General features: G+C 50.7%; 1 protein-coding gene across 4 annotated transcripts in view; it reads right to left on the bottom strand.

Moving 5' to 3' along the window:
• Positions 1-22,546, bottom strand: part of PRKAG2 (protein kinase AMP-activated non-catalytic subunit gamma 2) — a 223,518-nt gene that overhangs the window by 66,962 nt on the left and 134,010 nt on the right. The window lies entirely within an intron of this gene.

The raw sequence follows: 22,546 nt of genomic DNA, 5'->3' as shown, positions 1-22,546 counted from the left end.
CCCTGCATGCGCTCCCTTCACCACCTCAGAGTTCTTTGCTGCTGCCCCACGGGGCCGCATTTCCACTGTCACATGCTTGCTGTCTGGATCAGCCCCAATTCCTTCTGTCTCTCCTTCTCTAACCTGGAGCCAGCGTGACCTTTAGAAACACACACTCCTGTTCCTCCGTGTGTGGAACCGCTCAGTGACTCTCCGGAACCGTTAGGAATGCCGTTAGCTCCTCAGCTCAGCGGGGCCTGAGCGGTTCTTTCCTGTACCTTCTCCCCCCCTGCAGCCCCCGCACTTGAGCCTTAGGCATGTCCCTGCCCACTGTGCTCAGGGGTTTGAACATTCTGGCTGGTCTCCCTGCCACGTGGCTGGCTCCTATTCGCTCACTCCTTGAGAATGAGTCTTACGAAAAAGGCTCAGTCTTCCTGATTCTTGGCCTCTTCTCACAGTTTACCTGGTTAATTGCTTCTCTAATCTACACACTTAAAAAATATATATACATATATATATATTTCAGAGAGGAAGGGAGAGAGAGAGAAACACCAATGATGAGAGAGAATCACTGATCAGCTGCCTCCTGCACGCCCCACACTGGAGATCGAGCCCACAACCTGGGCATGCGCCTCCACCGGGAATCAAACCGAGACCTCCTGGACGCTGGCCGGGCTAATCCACACACTCTCCTAAGGCACTTACACAGGGTTGGGGTTTGCTTTTTAGTTCCCCGAAGCCCCACAAACTCTTTGAGGGGATGACTGGCTGTTTGGTTATCCTGGTGTCGCTTGTGCCCGACACGTAGTGGACGTTCCAAAAATAGTCGCGTGAAATGAATTGTTCGTTATTAGCGAATCACTGGAAAATGTGGTGGGGAAATAGTTGATTTAATAGTGAGAATGGTTCAGGGATGATTTCATGCCATTTACTCGTGCTCCTCCTTCATCTCATTCCTGTTTGGACATATTGCACCAATTTTCCCTTGAGCCTGGGACCTGACATTTAAAAAAAAAAGTGACTATGCTAAGAAATGACGCAGCAAACATTTTTGTTGTAACATGCTCTCCAAGGCATAGAGGTCACTGACACTCTGGGTTGGGTATTAGCAGAGAGCTCTGCTGGCTCTTGACCCCACCCTACCATTTCCATTTCTGTGATGTGACTATTGATGTTTTTGTTTTGTTTTGTGAATCCTCACCTGAGGATATTTTTCCATTGACTTTTAGAGAGAGTGGAAGGGAGGAGGAGAGACACACACAGAGAGAAACATTGATGTGACAGAGATACATACTCTGACCAGGGCCAGGGATCAAACCTGCAACTGAGGTACGTGCCCTTGACAGGAATCAAACCTGGGACCCTTCAGTCCATAAGCCGACGCTCTATCCACCGAGCCAAACCAGCGAGGGCAGTGGTCGGCAAACTCATTAGTCAACAGAGCCAAATATCAACAGTACAATGATTGAAATTTCTTTTGAGAGCCAAATTTTTTAAACTTAAACTATATAAGTAGGTACATTGTTATCAACTTAATTAAACTTAAACTATATAGGTAGGTACATTGTTATTAACTTAATTAACTTATTCAGACTGAAGTTTTCCTAAACTATATAGGTAGGTACATTGTTATTAACTTAATCTTCCTAAGGCTTAGGAAGAGCCACACTCAAGGGGCCAAAGAGCCGCATGTGGCTCGCGAGCTGCAGTTTGCCGACCACGGACTGCTAGGGCATGACTATTGATTTTTTAAAGTGGTATAGAAATTTGATAAAAACTCAAAAACATTGGACACCACAACTATTCATTCTCCTGATCCATTGTAATCAGTATATTTTTTGGGGAAAAGTTTTGTTCACTTTGATACTTTTCCAAATAACAATTTCAGATGCTTTTAATAAAGTTAGCTCCTTCCTAACATTTTTTAATGATTTCCTTTAAACAGCGTTTATTCCACAGCAGCTTTTCAGAGTGTGGCAGCCAATGTATATGGTTCAACAAGTCCAATGAAAATGTTTGATACCAAGTATTGTTAAGAAAACAGAACCAAAAAAGTCCTGTTTGTCTGGATCCTTTGTGTTAAGTTACCTTCTAGCTTCCCCAAAATAGACAATGTTAAGATTTTGAAGAGAGTCATTTAGCAAATATTTAGTAACTGCTACCTGCCAGGAGCCATGGCAGGTAGGTCCATAAAATATCCAGATGATGAGAAATTCGTATCAAAGATATGAAGTAGGAACCCTACCCATACACAGGGTCAGTCTGTTACTGATTCTGGGGCGCCTGTCAGGGTCTGAAGCCGGTATTTCTCTTGCCTTTCACAAGCAAATCCAAATTACTTTTCCTTTTTTGCTACTCAAAGTATTTTATTAAGTTTGTGTTTAACACAACTCACTGGGAGCTAAATACATTTTTCTGTTGACACTTATTCTCCCATAATATTTTGCCAATAAAAAAAATCAGTATTGCTCCCTAAGCTCAAGAAACCTTTCAGTTCTTGAGGCATGAAGCCATAAATTTTGAAATGTGTTGTATTTCTAGGATAAAGCAACACAAAAAAGGGACATAAAGCCACAAGGAAGTCTCTCTTCACTGTTTTCTACTCTCGCCCTCCAGCTGGCCTGCTCATCGACCTGCTCACCAGAGCAGGCCCCGGTGAGTCGCTTTCTCAGCCCTTTCATCCCTGCATCTATGGGAACTCTGGCCATACAACTGGTGAGAAGTTACACAAATGCTTGAGACAGACTGCTTCCATGACTGTGTGTTTTGTTCTACATAAAGCCATCAAAAGGAAGGACAATAGTCGAGATGCAATTAGCCCTGGCCAGTATTGCTCAGTGGATAGAGCTTCGGCCTGCTCACCAACGGGTCGAGGGTTTAATTCCTAGTCAAGGGTGCATGCGGGAAGCAACTAATTGATGTGATTCTCTCACATAGATGTTTTTTTCTTTCCCCCATTCCTCCCTGCCTTCCACTCTCTAAAAATCAATGGGAAAAAATATACTTAGATAAGGATTAACAGAAAAAGAAAAAAGTATGAAATTAAAGGGGCCTGTACTTGCTTCTGGTAAATTCTGTGATCTTTATTTCCTATCTAAGGTGCAATGCAGCTAACCAGGATGGATTAGGGTGAGCCTGGGACAAGGAGCCAACTACAGGCAGATGTAGGACTGGTGTGCCTCCGAATGTAAATTTAAAATATATATATATTTTAATTTATATATTATATTATTATATAATTTATATATATTTAATTATATTATTATATAATTTATATATATATTCCAGAGAGGAAGGGAGAAGGAGAGAGAGAGATAGAAATATCAGTGATGAGGGAGAATCATTGATCAGCTGCCTCCTGCATGTCCCTCACTTGGGATCAAGCCTGCAACCCACTGGGGATCAAGCCTGATCGGGAATCGAACTGTGACCTTCTGGTACATAGGTCGACGCTCAACCACTGAGCCATGCCGGCCAGGCACAAATGTAAATCTTCTAAGAAATATTCTGTGTCTCTTCTTTATGGTGATATATATAATTTACCTGCAACAAACTGTATCCATTTCAGGCATACCACTTAATGAGTCAACATAAAACCATTGCTACAATCAAGATACAAAAACATTTTTTTTACCCCAAAGTTTCCTGGTGCTGCTTTGTGGTTCATCCCTCCCTCTCTCTGTGGCCCGAGGCTACAGTGACCTACTTTTTGTTACTATAGGCATTTAGGCTGAATTGCACACCCTCATCATCACGGGCCCTCGCATGTGCCGCACTGCATTTAGTTGTAGGGGTACTGTTGTCCCCCTTGGCACCATTTCCTCTTCTCACCTTTTCTAGAATAACCCCCTGATTTTGTCACAGTGCGCACTCTTTCCTTACATGAGCATTGACATGGTGGGGACAATCATTCCCACGCTATCCAGGGTGAGAGGGGAGGATTTCTGGTTGGAGAGAGCCAGTGCCCACATGCGTGTGCGCACGTCCCCTTCCCACCCTCTGTTCCTGCCCTGACTGCACGTAGTCCTGCTACTGAGGACCAGCTTCCAGCGGAAGCCAGAGCAGAGAGACAGAAAGACTGGGGTCTGTGGCGACATCACTGACCAGGCCTATACCTCACCTTGCCTGGGCCGTCCTACCTCTGGACCTGTAATAGGGGACAATAAATGTCATCATCCTTCGAGCCAGTTTGGGCTAGATTTTGTCTTACTTTGCACCAAAAACATCCTAAGTGGTATTTTGGGTATTAATATTAGGTACAGGAGGTGATATTCTAACTCTAGGCAGTCATATTCTAATTGTGGATATATCTGCATATGTAACAATGCAAAAAATCACGCCACCTAAGTGAGCAACTGTGGCAGCTTCGCAGTGTGCATCCGTGCTGCGGGCACCCTGGGAGGGCAGCCGCCCTCAGGGGCTGCACTGAGGCCGATCTGGAAGGAAGCGGGAAAGAAGAGCATTTCGGATGATGGCGGGGGCGGGGGAAGTGCTCTGCAGGCAAAGATGTTTGCGTGGCCTTTATCCGAGAGCTCAGGGGTTTTTGAATATATTTTTATTGTTGATAGTATTAGATATATCTCCCATCCCCCTGTTTGTTTTTAAATTTTTATTGATTGATTGATTTTTAGAGAGAGAAACATAGATTTGTTGTTCCACCATTTATGTTCATTGATTCTTGTATGTGCCCGACCAGGGATGGAACCCCCATCCTGGTGTATCCGGACGATGCTCTAACCCAGTGGTCGGCAAACTCACTAGTCAACAGAGCCAAATATCAACAGCACTTCTTCAAAACAGACTCGCCCAGGCCGAAAACCGACTTCTGCGCATGGGCCACGAAGTTTCAATCGCACTGTACGTGCGCGCCCGCACGTGTTTTTTTGTGGAAGAGCCACACTCAAGGGGCCAAAGAGCCGCAGGTGGCTCGCGAGCCGCAGTTTGCCGACCACCGCTCTAACCAACCGGGCGACCCGGCCGGGGCAGAGTTGAGTGTTCTTGTGAAGTTAAAGAAAGACGGACACCAGTGGCAGCTAAAGGAATCAGGTTTCACACGGTGGGACAGAGGACGCGGATGTAAACTCCCCCCAGCTGATTCTGGCAATACGAAAGACCTTACTATCTGTGTAGAGTCAGAGGGGTGGATTTGAGAGGGCCCCGGATCAGCAGGAACGTTTAAATGTCTTTACAATGAAGGTAGAAGTTAAGTGGGAAAGCCTGAGAAGTGTCGCAGAAATAAAACTGGCTTGAACGTGGTATTTCAGTGAGTTAGGAAGAGGAAACAGACCAGAGTAATAATGAGAAACAAGCACCAAAAGGAGCCTTCACACAAAGGAACGGAGTCCGACGGAAGCAAAGAGAAGCCAGTGACGGCAGACGGCGGGGTCCCACCCGCCGCCCCTGCGGCTGTGAACGCCGCCCAGGAGCTTCTGAAGTCACGGCTCACTCCTCAGAGCCTCTGCCCACACCTTTCATCGCCTGGGTCTCAGAAACAGCGGCTTTCGTCTCGGCGGTCTATTCTGTTTATGACTCTCCTGAAAAGAGTGCAACTTGGAAATTCAGTTTCGATTAGTACTGTTTTCCTGTAGCAGTCCTAAATAGTGTACAAAGTTTGTTTTGTTTTAAACAGTCTATTACAAGATTTTTAAATTTTTATTTTGTTCATTTTTATTTTGTCCTCACCCAAGGATATTTCGTCCATTGAATTTTGTTTGTTTGTTTGTTTGTTTTGTTTTAGAGAGAGTGGAAGGGAGAGAGAGAGAGAGAGAGAAAAAGAAAATATTGATGTGAGAGAGACACATCGATTGGTTGCCTCCCATATGAGCCCCAGCTGAGGCCGGGGATCAAACCCACAACCCAGGTATGTGCCCTTAATTGGAAATTGAACCCTTGACCTTTTTGTGTGTGGGCCAACACTCTAACCATTGAACCACACTGGCCAGGGTAGATTATTTTCTTTAAAGCTTCATGATGCCTAGCAACTCAGGACTTTTTCTCTCCCCTCCCTGCCCTAACCCAGACCAGCCCCTTATTGTGCCTGCTTTCAGGTTGCTGGAAGGTGCTTTACAAATGAGGTGACATAGGCTCAGAGCAGCCAGGAGAACAGGGCAGTAGACGCAGGACAGACATCGAGGAAACTCGGTAGGTGCAGAATTTTAGGTTTTAGAAGCACAACGATTATGAAGGGTTGCCTGGGAAGGAACTCACTGCAGGTGCTTTAGCGTGAAGGGGCAGGCTGCCGGGCATTGGTTAGCGATTTTCTCCCTAACTCTTCCTGCCCTGTCTGATACCTGAGGCAGTGTCGGGGACAGGATGTTGAGACAAACAAGGAGGAGGCACGTCAGAGAAGCTTGGGATGTGTTACTGCTGTTGCTGAATTTACCCTTAAAAATGAAATTATTCCCAAATTTAACCTGGGAGAGTTGCCCAAATTCCAGGTATTGCTCAAATAGGTGAACAGGTAATTTTTTAAAAAATATGTGGGTTGTTTTTTTTGCCTGGCCAGTGTGGCTCAGTGGTTGAGCATCGATCTATGAACTAGGAGATCACAGTTCCATTCCCGGTCAGGGCACATGCCCAGGTTACGGGCTCAATCCCGAGTAGGGGGTTTGCAGGAGGCAGCTGATCAATGATTTTCTCTCCTCATTGATGTTTCTATCCCTCTCACGCTCTCCCTTCCTCTCTGAAAAAAAAAATGTTTTATAGAAATTGATTTTAGAGAGAGAGGGACAGTGAGAGAGAAACATCTATGAGAGAAAAACAAAAACATTGATTGACTGCATCCTGCATGCCCCCTACTGGGGATCAAGCCTGCACCTGGAGCATGTGCCCTGACTGGGAAGTGAACTGGTGACCTCTTGGTGCATGGGTCGACACTCAACCACTGAGTCACACCAACAGGTAATTTAATTTTCTGCCAATGTATTGTTTCCGTGGGCAATTTTGTCAGTGAATAAGCCATGACAATTGAAAACTCAGTCTAAACCTGCCACCTCAGCAGCTCCGCGCTTGGTGATTAAGTTAAAAAAGTTAAAGCAGCTTTGTTCCTCATGGCCATAGAGAAATAACACATTTGTCTGGTGAGTCAAGAAAAACTGGAAACAACCAAACGTTTAAAGAGGATGACAACACAAGCTACACTTCAGGACAATGAGCAAAACCCACAGTCCATTTCCTATGCAAGAATCTCAGTCCAACAGTGTATTTCGCTCGGCACAGATCCTTGCAGGATCGGATCCACTTAGAGCAGCGGCTCTCAACCTGTGGGTTGAGACCCCTTTGGGGGTTGAACGACCCTTTCACAGGGGTCGCCTAAGACCATCGGAAAACACATATATAATTACATACTGTTTTTGTGATTAATCACTATGCTTTAATGATGTTCAATTTGTAACAATGAAAACACATCCTGCATATCAGATATTTACATGACGATTCATAACAGTAGCAAAATTACAGTTATGAAGTAGCAACGAAAATAATTTTATGGTTGGGGGTCACCACAACATGAGGAGCTGTATTAAAGGGTCGCGGCATTAGGAAGGTTGAGAACCACTGACTTAGAGGGTCTGAGTAGAGAGGCCAATGTCTGGGACAGCACGTGTGAGTAAGGCAACACCTGCCTCTTATCTCCTGTCCGAGGAAAGGAAGGTGACTGTATTGGATCAGTACTTTGACTCACGTAACATCACGGAATTCCAGAGCCAACAGGGGTACAGATCTCCAAGGGATGCTATCAGCTGCACGGCTTTTTATTAAGATCTCAAAGTCAACACGTGTGGCCAGAGCATAGAAAAAAGGACGCAACCCAACAGCGAGGCTGGGAGCAAGCTCAGGCCCTGCCGCCCCCAGGGCCCCAGCTCTGAGCCCCGCTCGGCCACGGGGGTCTGTGCGCCCAGCACGGCGGTCTCCGAGCCTCAGGCCGGTGTCTGCTGTGCGCCTGGTACTGTCCTCTGCTCAGGCCTGGTGCCCATTCATGATAGCTCTTCTCAGTGTGGGGCAAATGAGAAGAACACGAGGTTCACAGGTCGGCCTCCATCCGAACCATGTCTCTACCATCTACTAGGCAAAGCCTCCAGCAGATGAGTGCATTTCTCTAAACCTTGATTCTTTAAAAAAAAATTAAAAAATATATATATTACTGATTTCAGAGAGGAAAAGAGAGGGAGAGATAGAAACATCAGTGATGAGAGAGAATCATTGCCTCCTGCATGCCCCAAAACCTGGGCATGTGCCCCGACCGGGAATCGAACCTCCTGGTTCATAGGTTGACGATCAACCACTGAGCCACACTGGCAGGGCTAACCCTTGATTCTTCACCTGAAAAATGGAGATAATAATATCTCCTGTGCAGGGCTGGCGTGAAAATGAAGAGAGAAACATTGATGTGAGAGGGAAATATCTAACGGTCGCCTCACACATGTGCCCCAACTGAGGGTTGAGCCGGAAACCTGGGTTTGTGCCCTGATTGGGAATCGACCCTTCGACCCTTCGGTGTACAGGATGACACTCTAACCACTGAGCCACTGGCCAGGGCTCAACTAAATGGATTTTAATTGAGTCTCTAATTTCATCACTTGGCAACCAGGCAGGAGAGCCCAGCTGCTCAGTGCTGGGAAGTCAAAGAAACTGCATTTGCTGTAGGAAATCAATGTGCTGAATGCTTGCTTTTGTTTGTAAAGAAAGAATAATAAACTATTTTCAAAGAACGGTGGGTACATTTGTTCCATAGGCCCCAAAGCCTGTTGTCTTCTGCCTTCTCCAAATCCGCTGAAGATCACTTTAAGACTCAAAACGACATTTTCGTAAGTTACTTGCCATCAAATGTACCTGGTCTAAGTCAGTATTAGGTTGAGAACACACACAGAAACACTATAAAATAGGATTGTCCCAAACACATTAGTGAGGGATATATTGTTACAAGATGACTTATTTATTTTTTTTGTTGGTTTTGGAGAGAGGAAGGGAGGAGGGGGAGAGAGAGAGAGACAGAGAGACAGAGAGACAGAGAGGAAGAGAGAGAAACATTGATGTGAGAGAGAAACATCCATCGGTTGCCTCCACAGGACCAGGGATTGAACACACAACTCGGGGATGTGCCCCGACCGGGAATCAAACCTGGCACCTTCTGGTGCAGGGGACGATGCCCCAACTAACTGAGCCACCGGCCAGGGCTAATTTACCTCCTCCGCCATTCAGTGCACAGATCAACAGAAGTGAGCGCATTCACATCGTTGTAGAACTCATTTCCAGGATGCTTTCGTCTTGGAGAAACGCTATTTTTACAGGAGGTGATCAAATAATTCTCCAGATAAATCTAATTTTTAAAATCAAATGCAAAGAAGATAAATGGAGCGACTTAATCAGGCTAAACCAAGATAACTGAATAGGCTTACCAACGCGTGAATGAACACGGTATACGCAATGGTCTTTTAAGGGGCAGAGCGTAGCAATCGTGTCAGAATGTCCCCTGTGTAGCTCCTTAGAGCCACCTGCTTAGGGTTCCCTTTCCTGAATAAAAGACACCCCTTCTTTAACCAGCTCAAGTGACCAGATGCCATTCTTACTCAGGATCCACAATCACGTTGGTTTTGGGTTCCACACCACGCCCCCAAAATCGTGGGGAAAGCATGTAACCCACACAGCCCCTTGAAACAGGTTCCCCGGGCACCGGGGCGTTCGGGCAGTCACTCATTAACAGGTTATGCACGCCACTCCCAGACAGACACCCAGCAGCCGTGTTCTAAACTTTCCCACCGTTTCAGCGGCCAAGCCCTCCCGAGTCATTAAGGGAATGCTTTTAATACTGCTTTTATGTTTTGTGTCGCTGTTGTACCAATGATACTGCACGAGCTCAAGTTAATGCTTTTCTAAATGGCTGTGAGTGAGGGCAATCCAGGTTCGGAGACGAAAGAATTTCCATCTAAATGCAAATCAAGACAAGCCTGACTGGAATGCGTGAGTGGGTACAATGACTTCCCATCCAGTGGTCAGCCCCCGCCCGCCGCCCCCCCCCCCGCCCCCATGCATGTTCACACAACTGTATTGGTGCAGAGGTGTCCTTGGTAGGGAAACCATACTTTTTCCTTCCCCGTGCCCACAATGACATAGGTAAAGGTGTTCAGAGTCTTGACTTCTTTGACTTAATATATGGCAAATAAAATGGACAAAGAGGACCTGGCCCCGGAGCACTGTTGGTTAGAGCATCATCCTGATATGCCAACGATGTAGGTTCGATCCCTGGTGAGAGCACATACAAGAAACCACCAAGGAATGCATAAAAAAGTGGAACAACAAATCGATGTCTGTCTGTCTCTCTCAAATTAATATAAAAAACAAAATGGACCAAGAGAATAATTTTTTCTACTCTCTGCTTCTCTACTCCAGGCTTACATATCCAGGCCCTCGATGTCCCAAAAGAATCAAAGAAAGTGTGCCCAAGATAGAACTTATCCGTCTCCAGGTCTGCATCCCCTTCCTAGTGTAAGGACACTGCCATCCATCCATCCTTTCTCACCAGAAACCAGAGTCACCGAGACTCCTCCTCCCACATGGCCCATGTCTGCGCTTCGGCCCATGATATCTCTTACCTACATTCACCAGGACCCCTTCCTCTGGACCTTCCCTTCTGTGGCCTGAGTTCACCCCTCTGTCATCTCGCAGGGGACCGGTGTTGATTTCCTTTACGAGGCTTCTCGCTCAGTCTTTCCCCCATGAATTCCAACCACGAGCTGCCTCTGGACTGACCGCTCTATGAAAAGGCAAGTCTGACCAACTCTCTCCTCCACGCCGGCGCCCGGGCAGGCCGTGGGACGTCTGTGACGCTCCTCCCGGGGCTTATGTCTAATGCGCATCCCCTCCTCACTCACGGGGGTCAAGGGGAAGAAGGGCCGTCCCACCGTGGACTTACATGCTCCGTGTTTCCCCAGTCCAGCGGGAAAGCGGACTGTGTGACTTTATCAAGCTCTGAGTGTGGGGAGAACCCTTAGCCTCCGGTCCGCACCTTTGCCCAACTTGACGGCCAGTGCAGTTCCTGGGCCTCAGGGACAGGACTGACGACTGCTTTCACTTGCGGTCTCCCGTGGGCCCTGCTCCGCGTCCTCAGTGGGGCAAAGCTCTACGGCTTGTCCCTTGCCTTTCTGGGGACCCGTCTCATTCTGCCACTTTGCATGGGATGACCTACCAACTCATTGGATGTCACCGATGCATCAGGGGCTGGCAATTTTTTTCTGAAGAAAAGGCCAGGTAGTAACTATTTTTGGATTTGCGGGCCATCCAGTCTCTGTTGCAAACACTCACCCGTGCTGTCGTCGCAGGAAAGCGGCCACAGAGGGTGCAAAAATGGGCGCGTGTGGCTGTGTATTAATAACACTCTAATCCCACGCACGGACGGTGAGCCATTCTGACCTACAGGCCCGAGCGTGCCGGCCCCTGAACTGGGGATACGTGTGCGCTGGAGAGGCTGAGACGCTCAGGCCAGAAGTGGTTGGAAACCATGCCCAGAACATGGATTTTGGCGCTCAGTCGCCTCGATCCCAATCCTGACATTCGTGTTGCTAGCTATGGAGCCTTTGGGTAACTCCGCACAGATGATCTTGCTTGATCCTCACCACAATCCTCAGAGGTAAACACTGTCTTCCTGGGATGGAGGTGTGGGTGGAGAGGGGTCAAAGGCTCAGGAACTTGTAAGTCCTTTCATCAGCGCACACCCGCCCACCTTTTAAGAGAAATGCCCCTGGGCCCCCTCCGCTACAGCCCCGACTCCCAGCTCCTCTTCACACCGAAGCCCTGATAAAGCTGTCTGCGTCCTCCGTCCACACTGTCATCTCACACTCACTCAGCGGCTCTGCAAGCTGCCCGCGGCCCCAGCGTATCAAAGTCACGATCAGCTTCTGGGACAGAGATGCGCGGCCTGTTACATATTTAGCGACGGCTTTCACACCGCCAGCCCAAGTGCGAGGAAAGGATCATCACGGTGCAGTCTCCTCCCGGGAGAGGTGCTGCTGGAGATCACCCGGATCAACTCCTGTGGCCACCCAGCATTATAACCTCTGCCTCTCCCAGGTGAGGCAGGGCTGCTCTTCGAGGGGGGGAACGTCTAGATCAGTGGTCCTCAACCTTCTGGCCCTTTAAATACAGTTCCTCATGTTGTGACTCAACCATAAAATTATCTTCGTGGCTACTTCATAACTGTAATGTTGCTACTGTGATGAATCGTAATGGAAATATCTGATATGCAGGATGGTCTTAGGCGACCCCTGTGAAAGGGTCGTTCGACCGCCAAAGGGGTCACGACCCACAGGTTGAGAACCGCTGGTCTAGAGGAACCCCAACGTGGCCTCTGTTCTCATGGCAGATTCAACCACAAAAGGTGTTGGCTCCATCGAGCAAGACAGCAAATGGCTCAGCACTGGAAACGGTCATTTTCACCCACATTTGTGTCCCTATTATCTCAGCAATGCCAAGCGCATGGCCCTGGGACCTGCAGATCTTTAGAAGCACCCCCCCCAACCCCCCGTTAGGCTGTGACCTGGAAGGGATGAGGTGGGAGGTGCACCATGACACCCGAGCTCCAGGGTCCTGCTTCTGCAGGCCTCCCTCTGGCCGGGACCCTCCTGGGGGCGGGAGTATCTCCACTCCCACTGAGGACCCAGAGCCCAGGACAGTGCTGGACTCACGACCGGATCTTGGGAAACTGTTGAAGGAATGATTTCCTGGGAGGGGACAGACGCAGGGCATTTATCAAGTTTTAAAGAAAATCTTGGCCCTGGCTGGTGTTGCTCAGTGGTGAGCGTCAGCCTGTGCACTGAAGGGTCACAGGTTCGATTCCCAGTCAAGGGCACGTACCTGGGTTGCAGGTTCAATCCCTGGCCCTGGTCGGGGTGCATGTAGAAGGCAACCAATTGATGTGCCTCTTTCACATTAATGTTTCTCTCTCCCTCTCCCTCTCCCTCCCTCCCTCCTTCCCTCCCTCTCTTTTCTACTCTCCCTCCATTCCACTCTCTCTAAAATCAATGGAGAAAAATATCCTCAGGTGACGATTAACAAAAAATAATAAAATCTTGAGGCAGAAAGATGCAACATCCTTTCCTTGAAGCTCATCTACCCCAGGGAACAGAATAGACAAGAACCTGAAGACCCAGGCCCCGGCTCCAACGGGCCAAGCTCTGAGCCAAGGACCCTCTCTGATTCGGGCTCTGTCTTCTCTCCGATCACTGAGCCAAGCCTCCAACAGCCAGGAACAGGGAGAATGCCAGTTACAAGACCGTGGCCCGACCGCGGGGAGAGCAGCGCCTCTGCCTGTCTCGTCACCACGCAGGCAGCACTTGTCTGCGCCCGGCTGTCAGGATCACCAGCCCTGCCGCTCCCACTCCTGGGCCCAATGTGAATTCCCCCCAAACTATTTTTAAAATATCTAATCTGTTGTGAGCAACAGAGTGTGGGACTGTTACTTTGCCATTTCTGGGCAGATAGTTTTAACACCGGGCCTTATTAGGTTGTAACTTGTTATTTAAAATGGTGAGACAGGAATATAAAAGCAAAGTCATGCATTTACTCCTTAATGTCAAGTGATTTGAAAATATTTTTAGATTTTTAAAGTGCTTCCCTATTCTTAAAAAAGGTAATTATTCTAAATAACAATCTCAAAATATTGGTTAGTGATTTCCGTCCAAATAGTCATTCTGGGAAAAGTAGGAATCTTGGAGACGGATTCAGTGGAAAGAGTCAGGTTTAAGAAAAAAACCAAAGTTCATGAATTCATTGAGTTACATCACCTCCCCACATACATGATGAAACAAGTGCTAGTAATTATTATTTTTAATTGATCTTAGAGAGGGGAAAGGGGAGAGGGAGGGAGGGAGGGGGGAGGGAGGGAGGGAGGGGGAGAGAGGGAGAGAGAGAGAGAGAGAGAGAGAGAGAGAGAGAGAGAGAAAGAAACATTGATTGGCTGCCTCCTACACGCACCCCAACCGGGGATTGAGCCCACAACCTGGGTATGTGCCCCGACTAGGAATCAAATCATCACCTTTTGGTGTATGGGACGACACTCCGACCAACTGAGCCACACCAGCCAGGGCAAGTATTAATTATTTTTTTTTGATACAATAACAAATCACTCCATACTCAGTGGCTTAAGATAACAACAATAATTTATAATCTTGTATGGGCTAAATTGTGTCCTCCTCCCAAATTTATATAGTGAAGCCGCAACCCCCAGTGTGACTATATTTGGAGACAGGGCCTCTGAAGAGGTTACTAAGGTTAAATAAGGTCATGTGGGTGGGGCCCTCAGCCAATAAGACTGGTGTCCTTATAGGAGGAGGAAGAGACACCAGGGATGTGTGTCAGGGAGGAAAGACGGTGAGGACACAGCGACAAGACAGCCACCTGCAGCCCAGGCGAGAGGCCGCAGGAGAAACCAGCCCCACCAGCACCTTGGTCTTGGACTGCCAGCCTCCAGGGCCGGGAGCAGTAAGCACCCAGCCTGTGGTATTCTGTATGGCAGCCCTGGAGGACTAATAAGCGGCGTCCATGGTTTCTACGGGTACGGGATTCGTGGGCGGTCCAGCTGGCTGGTGCGGGCTCTGACCAGGTCTCTCAGTCAGTGCCAGGGCTCTGCTGCGTTTGAGGCCCCAGCACACCCTCCACGTGCTCGAAGCGCAATGGAACGCACTCCCCTTGCTTCCGGATGCGGTGTGTGCTGCTTTCCTGCCTGCTCTCCCAGCAACTCGGAATCCTTGTCCTTTGTTTGTCCCTTGAATGTTCACGTTTTCCTGGCTTTCTTCTCCCGCCACACATCCCTCTCTTTATTTCATCTACTATGACGGCATAAACGACCGCTGCTCTGATGATGTTCAAATGTTAATAATTGGCTCCAGCCCTGGTTGGTGTGGCTCAGTGGATAGAGCGTGACCTGTGGACTGAAGGGTCCTGGGTTCGGTTCCAGTCAGGGGCACATGCCTGGGTTGCGGGCTTGATCCCCGGTGGGGGGTGTGCAGGGGACAGCTGATCAGTGATTCTCTCTCATCATTGATGTTTCTGTCTCTCCCTCTCCCTCTTCCTTCCTCTCTGAAACCAATAAAAATACATTAAAAAATAATTAGCTCCAGATGCACACAGCCAGTTACTCTTTGACCACCTCCTCTTGAGTGTCCCAGACACCTTATTGTGCCGCCACCACCTACACACACACACGCACACATGCGCACACGCACACGTGCGCACGCACGCACACACACGAAGACGCACACGCACACACAGAAACATGCACATCACATATGCACACAGACAGCCCGCTCCTGTTCCAGAAAGCGCAATGACATCCATCCAGTTTCCCAAGGGAAGACCTTTGGGGCCCTCCTTTGATTCTGCGCTCTTTCCTCCGCAAGTAACCAATCAGCACCTTCCAGATCCCTCTCAGGGCAGCCTCTTAAACAGCTCTTTCCTTCGAACTCTAGTCCACTGCTTTCCACCTTCAGCCGCCCCAGACCTGCCTCATTGCCCTCTGCTTCTCACCCGAGCTCCGTGCCACACAAATCCAACCTAATCCACGCCCAGCCCGGAGGGATCACCCCGACACGCAGGGCTGATCACTGCTCTCCGCTGCTCGGCTGGCTGCTCCACTCACGGACACTGGGCCGGGCTCTCCTCCCACAACAACTACACGCGTCCTATCAGTTCCACTGCACCTGCTGGCCTGTCTGAACCTCCAAATGGACACACGCTCCTTTAGTTCAATGAGCTATTAGCTGTCTCTCAGATCCCTCCAATGCACAATGTGTTGTGAACCAAGTGGACAGAGCAGACTCTGTCCCTGCCTCGGGAGGTGGCTCACCTTTGTCACCCATCGCCCTCTCCCAGCACTGCTTCCGGCACATCCCAGGTGCTTAGTAAGAATTCGCTGAGAAATGAACGATGAAAGGAGAGCTCTCTACTACAGGCTACCCACCCTCACCCCCTTTCCATTTCAGAATAAAATGCACGGGAACAAGTTTGATGAAAGTGATCTTCATGGTTCCTGTTTACTGAAAGCGTCTTTTTATTCCGAAAGGCAGAGCTATGTCATAGGGAAATATTTCCAGGCTGACAGATGTCTGTAGGCAACTCCTGTTCCCCCAGGAAGATGATGCTGGTGGCAAAATCAATGAAACCAGCCAAACTCTTAAGGAACTGAGCACACACGTTAAAGACACTCCACACAACCCGATTATAAAGAAACACACCTTAGATGATCTTGAAACTGTCATGGGTGGGGTGGAGGGGGGAGAAGGCAGCCTGGAGGCCTTGGGTGACAACGTTTACAGGTGGATTGAGGCCTTGTTTGATGTCAGGCAGCTGGTGGCAACACTGTCTTCCAATTTTAAAACATACCATTTCACAACGTAAGGGGAAGCCTTGGTGATCACCCTGATTTTCTGAGGCTCAAACTATATAACCATTGTAGCTTTGGTTGGAGTATTTTTTAAAATTGTGGTAAAATAACAGACATAACATAAAACTTTCCATTTTAAAAAGAGGACAATTCAGTGGTATTAAGTACACTCACACTGTCATGTAACCATCCCCACCACCATCCCCAGAATGTTTGTAATCTCGCAAACCTGGAATCGGTCCCCGTGAAACGCTAACCCCATTCCTCCCCAGCCAGCCCCCGCACCACCACCCTGCTGCTGTCTGTGGATCTGATGACTCCAGGGGCCTCACATAAGCGGAGTCCCAGTGTCTGTCCTTTTGTGACGGTTTATGTCACTTGGCATGTTGTCCTTAAGTTCATGCACACGGTAGCGTGTGTCAGAATCTCCTTCCCCGTGAAGGCTGGGAGTGGCTCACTGTATAGAACGACCACATCTTGTTTATCCACTTGTGACCTCGGGATCGTTGCTGAAGCCCCACTGTACGGCCAGTGCCCCTGACCGGGCACATGGGCCATGCCCATCGCTGAATGTGGACCCAGCTGAGCGTACTTTCTCTCTGGCCCAGACCCACCCTGGGGAGCCTGGGAGGACCCACGCTCGCTGGCCTCAGTGTGTGAAGTATTAACAGGTAAGAACATCACCTTTAGTCACAGTCATGCAGAAAGCTGACCTGGACCGAGAGCTCTCTCTGGATTCGCTTCTATTTCAACTGGGAAAGGCCGCGGCGTGCCCGAGCATAAAACTTCTGCAATAGGGAACAGCCCTGTGTCTGGGCCTGTCACCATCACGTCCAATGACCTAGCAAAAGCACCCCTGCTTTCTCTTCAAATAGAGCTGTTCTATCCATCATCATAGCCAATGAGAAGCAGCAGTACTTCGAGGCGTTGTCTCCCACAGCATTTCATCCTCTCTGGGGTCATTCCCCCCTTTGCTCCCTTCCCTGGCCTTCCCCCTGCTCCTGCTCCCACAGGCTCTGTCTGTCCCAGGCCTCCTGGCTCGCTGGCCTCGGGGTAGGTCTGGCACAGCTGGCGGGCAGGAGCGGGGGAGATGCCAGGGTCGCCATCCCTCTGCCTCAAAGGGGGCTCCGGCCAGTGGCTGCTTCTCCTCAGTGCTCCAGCTCCGGCTCTGGCTCCAGCTCCGGCCAGGCAGCCCCCTGGGGTTCCACTTCCCACAGACGGGCTCTGCACCTCCTCTCCCTGTGCCCTGGCCCTGGGGCGGGTTGGGGGAGGGGGAGGTAATGGCTTCCTGTTTCTGATCACGGTTGGGCTGCCACCTCATTCCTTTCTTGGATGCTTTTGTGTCTTGTCATCTCTATCACCACGTCTCTTGGTTACATGCACAGGGACACAGAGACCTCTGCGGTCTACCCTTTCTCACTCACACCCGAGAACACGGACAACCTTCCTCCTAGGCCCACGCTCCAGGGGGCGTCACTGCCTCCCAGGGGTCTCCCTGTCTCCCGTCTGTCTCCGAGTCTGCTACCAGGTCCCACAGCCCAGACAGGCCCCTGCCCGCTGCTCCGGCACCACGGCCTCTCCTCCTCCGGGCTACACGTCACACTCATCCTCCTCCGGGCTACACGTCACACTCATCCTCCTCCGGGCTACACGTCACACTCATTCTCCTCCTCTGGGCTACACGTCACACTCATTCTCCTCCGGGGTACATGTCACACTCATCCTCCTCCTCTGGGCTACACGTCACACTCATCCTCCTCCTCTGGGCTACACGTCACACTCATTCTCCTCCGGGCTACACGTCACACTCATTCTCCTCCTCTGGGCTACACGTCACACTCATTCTCCTCCGGGCTACACGTCACACTCATTCTCCTCCGGGCTACACGTCACACTCATCCTCCTCCGGGCTACACGTCACACTCATTCTCCTCCTCTGGGCTACACGTCACACTCATTCTCCTCCGGGCTACACGTCACACTCATCCTCCTCCTCTGGGCTACACTTCACACTCATTCTCCTCCGGGCTACACGTCACACTCATCCTCCTCCTCTGGGCTACACGTCACACTCATTCTCCTCCGGGCTACACGTCACACTCATCCTCCTCCTCTGGGCTACACGTCACACTCATTCTCCTCCGGGCTACACGTCACACTCATTCTCCTCCTCTGGGCTACACGTCACACTCATTCTCCTCCGGGCTACACGTCACACTCATCCTCCTCCTCTGGGCTACACGTCACACTCATTCTCCTCCGGGCTACACGTCACACTCATCCTCCTCCTCTGGGCTACACGTCACACTCATCCTCCTCCTCTGGGCTACACGTCACACTCATCCTCCTCCTCTGGGCTACACGTCACACTCATTCTCCTCCGGGCTACACGTCACACTCATCCTCCTCCTCTGGGCTACACGTCACACTCATCCTCCTCCTCTGGGCTACACGTCACACTCATCCTCCTCCTCTGGGCTACACGTCACACTCATCCTCCTCTGGGCTACACATCACACTCATTCTCCTCTGGGCTACACGTCACACTCATTCTCCTCCTCTGGGCTACACGTCACACTCATTCTCCTCTGGGCTACACGTCACACTCATTCTTCTCTGGGCTACACGTCACACTCATCCTCCTCTGGGCTACACGTCACACTCATCCTCCTCCGGGCTACACGTCACACTCATTCTCCTCCGGGCTACACATCACACTCATCATCCTCCTCTGGGCTACACGTCACACTCATTCTCCTCCGGGCTACACGTCACACTCATTCTCCTCCGGGCTACACGTCACACTCATTCTCCTCCTCTGGGCTACACGTCACACTCATCCTCCTCCGGGCTACACGTCACACTCATCCTCCTCTGGGCTACACATCACACTCATTCTCCTCTGGGCTACACATCACACTCATTCTCCTCTGGGCTACACGTCACACTCATCCTCCTCCGGGCTACACGTCACACTCATCCTCCTCCTCTGGGCTACACGTCACACTCATCATCCTCCTCTGGGCTACACGTCACACTCATCCTCCTCCGGGCTACACGTCACACTCATCCTCCTCCGGGCTACACGTCACACTCATCCTCCTCCTCTGGGCTACACGTCACACTCATCCTCCTCCTCTGGGCTACACGTCACACTCATCCTCCTCTGGGCTACACATCACACTCATTCTCCTCTGGGCTACACGTCACACTCATTCTCCTCTGGGCTACACGTCACACTCATTCTCCTCCTCTGGGCTACACGTCACACTCATTCTCCTCCTCTGGGCTACACGTCACACTCATCCTCCTCCGGGCTACACGTCACACTCATTCTCCTCTGGGCTACACGTCACACTCATTCTCCTCCTCTGGGCTACACGTCACACTCATTCTCCTCCGGGCTACACATCACACTCATCCTCCTCCTCTGGGCTACACGTCACACTCATTCTCCTCTGGGCTACACGTCACACTCATTCTCCTCCGGGCTACACGTCACACTCATCCTCCTCCTCTGGGCTACACGTCACACTCATTCTCCTCCGGGCTACACGTCACACTCATCCTCCTCCTCTGGGCTACACGTCACACTCATCCTCCTCTGGGCTACACATCACACTCATTCTCCTCTGGGCTACACGTCACACTCATTCTCCTCTGGGCTACACGTCACACTCATCCTCCTCCGGGCTACACGTCACACTCATCCTCCTCCTCTGGGCTACACGTCACACTCATCCTCCTCCTCTGGGCTACACGTCACACTCATCCTCCTCCGGGCTACACGTCACACTCATCCTCCTCCGGGCTACACGTCACACTCATCCTCCTCCGGGCTACACGTCACACTCATCCTCCTCCGGGCTACACGTCACACTCATCCTCCTCCGGGCTACACGTCACACTCATCCTCCTCCGGGCTACACGTCACACTCATTCTCCTCCGGGCTACACGTCACACTCATCCTCCTCCGGGCTACACGTCACACTCATCCTCCTCCTCTGGGCTACACGTCACACTCATCCTCCTCCTCTGGGCTACACGTCACACTCATCCTCCTCTGGGCTACACATCACACTCATTCTCCTCTGGGCTACACGTCACACTCATTCTCCTCTGGGCTACACGTCACACTCATTCTCCTCCGGGCTACACGTCACACTCATTCTCCTCCGGGCTACACGTCACACTCATTCTCCTCCGGGCTACACGTCACACTCATTCTCCTCCTCTGGGCTACACGTCACACTCATTCTCCTCCGGGCTACACATCACACTCATCATCCTCCTCTGGGCTACACGTCACACTCATTCTCCTCTGGGCTACACGTCACACTCATTCTCCTCCGGGCTACACGTCACACTCATTCTCCTCCTCTGGGCTACACGTCACACTCATCCTCCTCCGGGCTACACGTCACACTCATCATCCACCTCTGGGCTACACGTCACACTCATCCTCCTCTGGGCTACACATCACACTCATTCTCCTCTGGGCTACACGTCACACTCATTCTCCTCTGGGCTACACGTCACACTCATTCTTCTCTGGGCTACACGTCACACTCATCCTCCTCCTCTGGGCTACACGTCACACTCATCCTCCTCCGGGCTACACGTCACACTCATCCTCCTCCGGGCTACACGTCACACTCATCCTCCTCCGGGCTACACGTCACACTCATCCTCCTCCGGGCTACACGTCACACTCATCCTCCTCCGGGCTACACGTCACACTCATCCTCCTCCGGGCTACACGTCACACTCATCCTCCTCCGGGCTACACGTCACACTCATCCTCCTCCGGGCTACACGTCACACTCATCCTCCTCCGGGCTACACGTCACACTCATTCTCCTCCGGGCTACACGTCACACTCATTCTCCTCCTCTGGGCTACAAATCACACTCATTCTCCTCCGGGCTACACGTCACACTCATTCTCCTCCGGGCTACACGTCACACTCATCCTCCTCTGGGCTACACGTCACACTCATCCTCCTCCTCTGGGCTACACGTCACACTCATCCTCCTCCGGGCTACACGTCACACTCATCCTCCTCCTCTGGGCTACACGTCACACTCATTCTCCTCCGGGCTACACGTCACACTCATCCTCCTCCGGGCTACCCGTCACACTCATCCTCCTCCTCTGGGCTACACGTCACACTCATTCTCCTCCGGGCTACACGTCACACTCATCCTCCTCCGGGCTACACGTCACACTCATCCTCCTCCGGGCTACACGTCACACTCATTCTCCTCCGGGCTACACATCACACTCATCCTCCTCCTCTGGGCTACACGTCACACTCATTCTCCTCCGGGCTACACGTCACACTCATCCTCCTCCGGGCTACACGTCACACTCATCCTCCTCCGGGCTACACGTCACACTCATTCTCCTCTGGGCTACACGTCACACTCATTCTCCTCCGGGCTACACATCACACTCATCCTCCTCCGGGCTACACGTCACACTCATTCTCCTCTGGGCTACATGTCACACTCATCCTCCTCCGGGCTACACGTCACACTCATTCTCCTCCGGGCTACACGTCACACTCATTCTCCTCCGGGCTACACGTCACACTCATTCCTACCCCATGTCGTGGCTCATCTTTCCCTACAAGGCTCTCTCCCTGTCCCTTTACTGAACCCGACCAGCGACTCAGGCCCAGCTCAGTGGGTACCTCTACCTGGGAGCCTCCACGGCCCTGGGCCGATGCGATTTCCCCTCCTGCAGGACGACTAGACTATTGGCTTCACTACATATCCCACCAACTTACTTCTGCGTTTGCCTCGCCTTTCCCCAGGCTCATTCTGCCCCAGTGAGGCTGCAGCCCTGGAAGGCGGGAACAATAGCTCGCCTTTCCCTCAGCACTGAAAACACACAAGTCCCTGCAGAGCACAGAGCTAACAGAACGGCCACTGAGGGACAAGGAGAATCGCAGGATGTCCTCTGCACGACGGCACATCTCCTTTCTCCCACAGATAACTGTTCCGGACGGGTCGTCACCCCGCCTCCGCCCCTCCGACAGCCATGCTGAAGCCCTAACCTCCGACACCTGCGAACGTGACTGTATTTGGAAGTCAGGTCTTTGCAGATGTCATCAAGCTAAGATGAGGTCATACTGGGTCAGGCTGGGCCCCGGTCCAATATGACGGGTGTCCTTATAAGAAGAGGAAAAT

Source organism: Myotis nattereri, assembly GCF_964212035.1.
Source record: "Myotis nattereri genome assembly, chromosome: 11".
Lineage (NCBI taxonomy): Eukaryota > Metazoa > Chordata > Mammalia > Chiroptera > Vespertilionidae > Myotis > Myotis nattereri.
Note: the sequence above shows the minus strand (reverse complement) of the source record. Positions and strands in the feature narration are given on the sequence as shown.